This window comes from Ictidomys tridecemlineatus, chromosome 1 (genome assembly GCF_052094955.1).
Source record: "Ictidomys tridecemlineatus isolate mIctTri1 chromosome 1, mIctTri1.hap1, whole genome shotgun sequence".
Taxonomy (NCBI): Eukaryota; Metazoa; Chordata; class Mammalia; order Rodentia; family Sciuridae; genus Ictidomys; species Ictidomys tridecemlineatus.
The window spans coordinates 41,605,666-41,614,336 of record NC_135477.1 but is presented as its reverse complement, the minus strand read 5'-3'; the positions used below and the strand labels follow the sequence as shown (position 1 = coordinate 41,614,336).

General features: G+C 34.4%; 1 long non-coding RNA gene across 1 annotated transcript in view; it reads left to right on the top strand.

The window, feature by feature from the left end:
* Nucleotides 1-2,745: 2,745 nt before the first annotated feature.
* The window catches only part of LOC144366246 (uncharacterized), a 120,818-nt gene continuing 114,892 nt past the window's right edge, over nucleotides 2,746-8,671 (top strand). The window contains exon 1 of the long non-coding RNA XR_013425235.1: nucleotides 2,746-2,957. This is a non-coding gene — a long non-coding RNA (uncharacterized LOC144366246). The remainder of the gene's footprint in view (nucleotides 2,958-8,671) is intronic.

Sequence of the window (8,671 nt, the reverse complement as noted above, 5' to 3'; positions counted from 1 at the left end):
TGTATGTACTATATATGATGTCCACGTGTGTAATTGTGTTTGTTGTATATTGTTTACATGGTACCAAATTGGCTTAGAGATAAATGAGCCATCATAGATAAATTAAGAAAATGTGATCTCTAATGCTTTTTAGCTCACATGACTTAAGTAAATCTTTAAAAATAAAATAAGTGTATTTAAATTTGTTGGAGATAAAAGTAAACGTGTTTTTAGAATTGTTAATACATATTTTTGCCTAGATTTCTAGCCAATCAGGATTATATTAATCTCAGATTTTTAAAATATGATGATATGATGTCCATTATTTTGAGGGTTGTTCTTTTGAAAATAATAATAATAATAATAATAACAGCAACAATAATATTAACTAAGTTTGCCTGATATCTTGGTTTTCATGGGTAATCTAAAAATTACATTTAAAGTGAGTAAATTTGGTAATATAAATGGGATAAATGTATATATAAGAGAAAACAAAACATAAATATATAAGTGTATATGTAAAAGAAAACATCTGAGTTGGTTGTAATTAAAATATTGAAACATCAATTGATAAATATAAATTTAAATATACTTGGTTTCTTAAGTTCAGTATATTTAGTACTATTCAATATGTTTTCATAAATTGTTGAAAAATGTATAGAAGCAGTTTAAATTTCTTTCTGAGTCTTCATTAAAATGTAAGATTCTTGGAGTTAAAAAATTTAATTAATATATGCAAACTACATGTAAAGAATACAAAAAAAATTAAGCTGTGTTTAAGGAGAAAATTAGAAAAGCACAGATAATTTTTATCTTCTTGATAAAAAAGAGTAATTTGTCTAAAATTCAGAAATGTTGTATTATCCCTATTTTGAGGCCTGGCCTTCTTAATCTCCTAATAAAATTTGTATCTCCAAGGGTCTAACAATTTTCCATTTTAAGAGGATGACCATGAAAGGATTCTAATCCATTACAGCAACTAAGACTGTTTTTTCTCTGTTCCCTCTAGATCCAGGAGGCAGAGAATTTAGGTTTCAGAATAGGTAGAGACAACGTTCCATTTCAGCTTGATGAAGCAGCTAAAAATGATTGAGCATACATACCCCGTCTGTGACTCCTTAAGAATAAGGGATCTGAGTCTTGTGGGGTGATGAGATCACAATCTAGAAATGCAAACAGAGTTTTAAAGGGAAGTAGTCATGAACCACTGGAATGCAAAACGAACAACCCACATGCAAGCCAACAGAAATTTTTGCACACAACTTTTCAGTTGGCCAATGATAAAACAACAAAACCAGGAGATAACCACAATGTATCTGGAGAAACTTAGTAGCAGGATTAAAAGTTTCAAGACAATGAACAAACAGAAGGGAAACAAGCATGAAATTGCATGCTCCCATCCCAAATCTACCTCTATCCAGTCCCCTAGCTACTCTATAATTATTAAAAGCCCAGACTCTAGAATGACTCTCTGTCTCCCTCTGTGATTACCTGCACTCTCATTCTTAAGTGTGTACTGTCCCTTTGTAATAAATCTCTTGCTGTGCTACATAGAAATGATATATCCTTAAATTCCTATCCTGGAAGGTCAAGTAAGCTCTCTCCTGCTTCTGAAGAAGACCTCCTTGGTCTCCCCTTCTCCTGACACCCTCACACAAGAATAACTCCTTTTGCAAGCTTTCTTAGATATACGACTTCTCATTGTAGTTCACAGATTTGTGCATATGCCCATGAAACAGGGAATCCATATCAGGAAGAGCTGAGACTGAGATTTCTGTTTTATCCTTATAAATTGGTAGAATATCTAGCACATAAGAGGTGCTCAATGAATGTTTGTTAAGTAAATGAATTTACTATTTTTTTTCACATAACAGTCACACTTTTAATTTTTAAAACAATCCTTCAGCCTAAGGGGAATGGCAATGCTTTATTTACAAAAAAAATAGGCATAGAATCTAAGTGGTAATCACATTTCTCAATTCTTCTATCTTTGGCTTACTGAAGGCTTTTCTCAGTTCATTTATAATTCTCTTTAATATCTATTGTCTGTGTGATTTACCTCCCTCACCATAGGAACTGCTATATATTTAACATTATTCTTGAATTTTATGCTGTCATTGTTAAAAGTACAGACTTCTTATTGTCATTATTTATTCTAAAGTATATAATTTTTGTAGGTTTTTTTTTGGATTTTTTTTCAGTTCATTCACCCATGTGTTTCAAAAATAAATCTGTCACTAAGTGCTCTGTATATCTAAGTCATTGCACTGACTACTCACTTGCATCTTATTTATCATTACAACCTCATAGTGAACTCTCAGGTTGCCCCCAATTCCCAGGCTCCCCAAACCACAATTTGGAGGAGAAAAGAAAAATTATATATATATAATATATATATATATATATATATATAAATAAATTCATATTCATATATGTATATGTATATATGGCCTTATGAACTGGTTTGACAATTACTTTGGAATATATATGCAGGAGGGGTATTTGCAAATAATAGTTTTTGCCAATATCCAATTTTCTTAAGTACTTTAAATGTTTATTTAAAATGAGATACAAGTCTGCACTCTTATCATCAGTTTGCATGATTTCCTGTTTGTCCAGTGTCCTAGGAAGATTAGCTTGTGATAAAGATTTTTTCTGGCCTTTGTATCCCCTTCCTGAGAAGTAACTTCTAAAATATTTAGAATTTCCTGGATGATAATAATGTCTTTGCTATTCATGTTGGACCCCTTGACAGAATCTGATAGTTTGTGCTAACAAGATGATTTAGGATAGGGATTGCCTATACCAGAGAGACCATCCTTGTAACTAGAAAACTGGAATTTTGAGTCTTCAGATATCAGCCCACCTCCAAAAAGTGGAATGAAGCCTGGAGATCATGCTCAATCCCATAGCCACTGATCCAGTCAATCCTGTTTATGTCATGAACCTCAATAATAACTCAGGACTCCAGGACTCAGGTGAGCTTCTGTGGTTAGCAGTACTCTGCATGTCAGCACCCATTACCACACTGGGAGGGGGATGGGCCCCTAAGGACAATGGAAGATTTGCATTTGGAATCCTCCAAAACTTTCCTTTATCTGGTTCTAATTTATACCCCTTCTTCATGATAAATCCTTAATTGTAACTGCAGAACTTTTCCAGAGCTCACAGGCCTGTTTATACAAACTATTATATCTGAGGAAGTGTGTGGGGATTATCAGATTTGTCACCATCTTTACAGAAGTAAGGGTACCCCTGGAGACTCCTGAACCTGTTACTGATATCTAAGAAAGTGGCCTTGCAGAGGACTGTTACCCCTCAACCTATGTAGTTTAACTCAATACCGTTGACTTGGCATTATCTTATTTTGCATCTTTGCTACTCAGATTTTCCAAGGTTGTTTTAATTTGCATTTCTTGTACTATAAATGCACATATCTCTTCAGACACTGACATATATAAGTGTTGGGCATGAATGGATGAACAGGGGAAAGGACAATGAAGAGCAACTATAAGACACCAAGTCTTATCTGACAGGCAAGTACCTGGAAGATGGAGCCTACAATGTTATTTTGCATATTTAAGATTCATCACAAATCAACTTAAATAAGTTATCTTGTATTTTTAAGTGAATAAAATTAATATCATATGAGTTGTGTTATGTTCATTGAATCTAAGGATATATATATATATAATATATATAATTTTATATTTTTATGTTATAAACTTGATTTGTAGACTTATTTGATGTTGACCAACTTTCTTTTCATTTCAGAATAATCTTGAGAATTTTTAAGATGCTCATATACATTGCAATTAAATTTTTTTAATTTGTTTTAACTAGTTATTCATGACAGTAAAATACAGTTATGCACTTTGATATGTCCTACATAGATGGATATAATTTCTCATTTTTCTGAGTATACATGTTACAGAATCATATTGGTCTTGTAGTCACATACATATACAGTAATAATGGCTGTTTCATTCTACTGTCTTTCCTATCCCCACATTTCCTCCCCTCCCCTCCCATCAATTCCCTCTACCTAATCTAAGGTAACACTATTCCTCACTAGTGGCCACTGCCTTATTGTGAATTAGCATCCGCTTATTAGAGAAAACATTTGGGCTTTGGTTTTGTGGGATTGGTTTATTTTGCTTAGCATGATATTCTCCAACTCCAATCATTTTACTGGCAAATACCATGATTTCACTCTTCTTTAAAATTGAGTAAAGTATTCTGTTGAGTTCATATACCACATTTCTTTTTTTTTTTTTATTGGTTGTTCAAAACATCACAAAGATTGCAGAATCACATCTGTTACACATCCACATTTTTACATAATGCCATATTAGTGACTCTTGTATTCTGCTACCTTTCCTATCCTCTACTATCCCCCCTCCCCTCCCCTCCCATCTTCTCTCTCTACCCCATCTACTGTAATTTATTTCTTTCCTTGTTTTTTTTTTCCCATTCCCCTCACAACCTCTTATATGTAATTTTGTATAACAATGAGGGTCTTCTTCCATTTCCATGCAGTTTCCCTTTTCTCTCCCTTTCCTTCCCACCTCATGTCTCTGTTTAATGTTAATCTTTTCCTCCTGCTCTTCCTCCCTGCTCTGTTCTTAGTTGCTCTCATTATATCAAAGAAGACATTTGGCATATGTTTTTTAGGGATTGGCTAGCTTCGCTTAGCATAATCTGCTCTAATGCCATCCATTTCCCTGCAAATTCCATGATTTTGTCATTTTTTAGTGCTGCATAATACTCCATTGTGTATAAATGCCACATTTTTTTTTATCCATTCATCTATTGAAGGGCATCTGGGTTGGTTTCACAGTCTAGCTATTGTGAATTGTGCTGCTATGAACATCGATGTGGCAGCATCCCTGTAGCATGCTCTTTTAAGGTCTTCAGGGAATAGTCCGAGAAGGGCAATAGCTGGGTCAAATGGTGGTTCCATTCCCAGCTTTCCCAGGAATCTCCATACTGCTTTCCAAATTGGCCGCACCAATTTGCAGTCCCACCAGCAATGTACAAGAGTACCCTTTTCCCCACATCCTCGCCAGCACTTGTTGTTTGACTTCAGAATGGCTGCCAATCTTACTGGAGTGAGATGGTGTTAAGATCTGTAAACAAGTCAAAATAACACCTGGTATTTTGCCAGAGAAATGTTAGAGTTCGTAAACAAGTCTGGATGGTGCCTGGCAAAATGCCAGAGGGAGTGGTTTGTGAAGTAACAAAAGTGAGCCATTAAGTGTGGAGATTCCTTATTGGTTGACTGATGTATCTAGTTTATGCTAATTAAGATAAGCTCTGCAAAATGTATAAATAGCTCTGTTGTCCTACAATAAACGGCTCCTATTCCTGCTGTATCAACGTACACAAGTTATTCGTCACTCCCTGGCTATTCTGCTGCAGCAGGACTGTGGCAAGATGGTATCTTAGGGTGGTTTTGATTTGCATTTCTCTGACTGCTAGAGATGGTGAGCATTTTTTCATGTACTTGTTGATTGATTGTATGTCCTCCTGAGAAGTGTCTGTTCAGGTCCTTGGTCCATTTGTTGATTGGGTTATTTGTTTTCTTATTGTTTAATTTTTTGAGTTCTTTGTATACTCTGGATATTAAGGCTCTATCTGAAGTGTGAGGAGTAAGAATTTGTTCCCATGATGTAGGCTCCCTGTTTACCTCTCTTATTGTTTCTCTTGCTGAGAAAAAAACTTTTTAGTTTAAGTAAGTCCCATTTGTTGATTCTTGTTATTAACTCTTGTGCTATGGGTATCTTATTAAGGAATTTGGAGCCCGACCCCACAATATGTAGATCAGAGCCAACCTTTTCTTCTATCAGATGCATAGTCTCTGATTTGATATCAAGGTCCTTGATCCATTTTGAGTTAACTTTTGTGCATGGCGAGAGAAGGGGATTCAGTTTCATTTTGTTGCATATGGATTTCCAGTTTTCCCAGCACCATTTGTTGAAGATGCTATCCTTCCTCCATTGCATGCTTTTAGCCCCTTTATCGAATATAAGATAGTTGTAATTTTGTGGATTGGTTTCTGTGTCCTCTATTCTATACCATTGGTCCACCGGCCTGTTTTGGTACCAGTACCATGCTGTTTTTGTTACTATTGCTCTGTAGTACAGTTTGAAATCTGGTATCACTACACCTCCTGATTCACACTTCCTGCTTAGAATTGCTTTTGCTATTCTGGGTCTGTTCTTTAACTACTCATCCATTGAAGAACACCTAGGTTGGTTCCATAGTCTTGATATTGTGAATTGAGCTGCTGTAAATATTCATTGATGTAGCTGTGTCACTATAGTATGCCGATTTTAAATCCTTTGGCTATAAACCAAAGAGTGGGATAGCTGGGTCAAATGGTGGTTCCATTCCCAATTTTCTAAGGATCTCCATACTGCTTTCCATAGTAGTTGCACCAATTTGCAGTTCCACCAGTATGTATGAGTGTACCTTTCTCACCACATCCTCACCAACATTCATTGTTGCCTGTATTCTTGATAATTGCCATTCTGACAGGAATGAGTTGAAATCTTAGAGTAGTTTTGATTTGTATTTCTCTAATTACTAGAGATGTTGAACACTTTTTCATATATTTGTTTATCAGTTGTATTTCTTCTTTCTGTGAAGTGTCTGTTCAGTTCCTTAGCCCATTTATTGATTGGGTTATTTGTTGTTTTTTTTTTTTTGGTGTTAAATATTTTGAGTTCTTTATATATACTAGAGATTAATTATTTATTGGAGGTGAATGTGGTAAAGATTTTCTCTCAATCTATAGGCTCTCTCCTCATGTTATTAATTATTTCCTTTGCTAAAAAGCTTTTTAATTTGAATCCAACCCATTTATTGATTCTTGATTTTACTTCTTGTGCTTTAGGACTCTCACTAAGGAAGTCAGATCCTAGGCCAACATGGTGAAGATTTGGGCCTATTTTTTCTTCTGTTAGCCACAGGGTCTCTGTTCTAGTACCTAAGTCTTTGATCACTTTGAACTGATTTTTGTGCAGGGTGAGAGATAGAGGTTAATTTTGTTTTGCTACATATGGATTTCCAGTTTTGCCAGCACCATTTGTTGAACAGGCTATCTTTTCTCCAGTAAATGATTGTCTAGCAACCTTGTCTAGCATGAGATAATCGTATTTGTGTGGGTTTGTCTCTGTGTCCTCTATTCTGTATCATTGATCTACAAGGCTATTTTGGTGCCAATACCATGCTATTTTTGTTACTATAGCTCTTTCGTATAGTTTAAGGTCACTTTTCTTGCTAAGGATTGCTTTAGCTATTGTGGGTCTATTTTTTCAAATAAATTTCAAGATTGCTTTTTCTATTTCTATGAAGAATGCCACTAGGATTTTAATAGGAATTGCATTAGATTTGTACAACACTTTTGGTAGTACGGCCATTTTGCAACATTAATTCTACCTCTCCAGGGGCATGGTAAATCCTTCCATCTTCTGAGGTTTTCTTCAATTTCTTTCTTTATTGTTCTGTAGTTTTCATTGTAGAGGTCTTTCACCTCTTTTGTTAGATTGATTTCAGGTATTTTATTTTATTTTTTGAGGCTATTGTGAATGGAATAGTTTTCCTAATTTGTCTTTTAGTGGATTCATCACTGATATATAGGAATACAGTTTATTTAAGGGTGTTGATTTTTATTATCCTGCTACTTTGCTGAATTAATTCATTAGTTCTAGAAGTTTTCTGGTGGAATTTTTTGGATCTCATAGGTATAGGATTATGTCATCAGCAAATAGTGATAGTTTGAGTTCTTTACCTATTTGTATCACTTTAATTTCTTTTTTCTAATTGTTCTGGCTAGAGTTTCAAGGACGATGTTGAATAGAAGTGTTGAAAGAAGACAATCTTATCTTGTTCCAGTTTTTAGTGGAAATTTTTAAAAATTTTTCTCCATTTGGAATGATGCTGGGCTTGGGTTTAGCATATATAGCTTTTACAATGTTGAGGTCTGTTCCTACTTTTCTTAGTTTTTCTAGTGTTTTAAACATGAAGATGTGCTGTATTTTGCCAAATGTTTTTCCTGCATCTATTGAGATGGTCATATGATTCTTGTTTTTAAGTCTATTAATATGATGAATTACACTTATTGATTACTGTATGTTGAACCAACTCTGCATCCCTGGGATAAATCCCACTCGATTGTGGTGCACTATCTTTTTAAGATGTTTTTGTATGTGATTTATCAGAATTTTATTGAGAATTTTTATATCTATCTTCATCAGGGATATTGATCTGAAGTTTTCTTTCCTTGATGTGTCTTTGTCTGGTTTAGGTATCAGGGTGATATTTGCCTCATAGAATGAGTTTAGAAGAGTTCCCTCCTTTTCTATTTCATAGAATACTTTGTGGAGTATTTGGTATTAATTCTTTTTTTGAAAGTCTTGCAGAACTCAGCTGAAAATTCAGCTGGGCTTTTCTTGGTTGGTAGGCTTTTGATGGAATTTTCTATTTCATTACTTGAAATTTATCTGCTTAAATAATATATGACCTCCTCATCCAGTTTGGGTAGGTCATATGTATCTAGAAATTTGTCAATGTTTTTGATATTTTCTATTTGATTAGAGTATAAATTTTCAAAGTAATTTCTAATTATCTTCTGTATTTCAGATGTGTTCATTGTGATATTTCCTTCTTCATCTTGTATTTTAGTAAT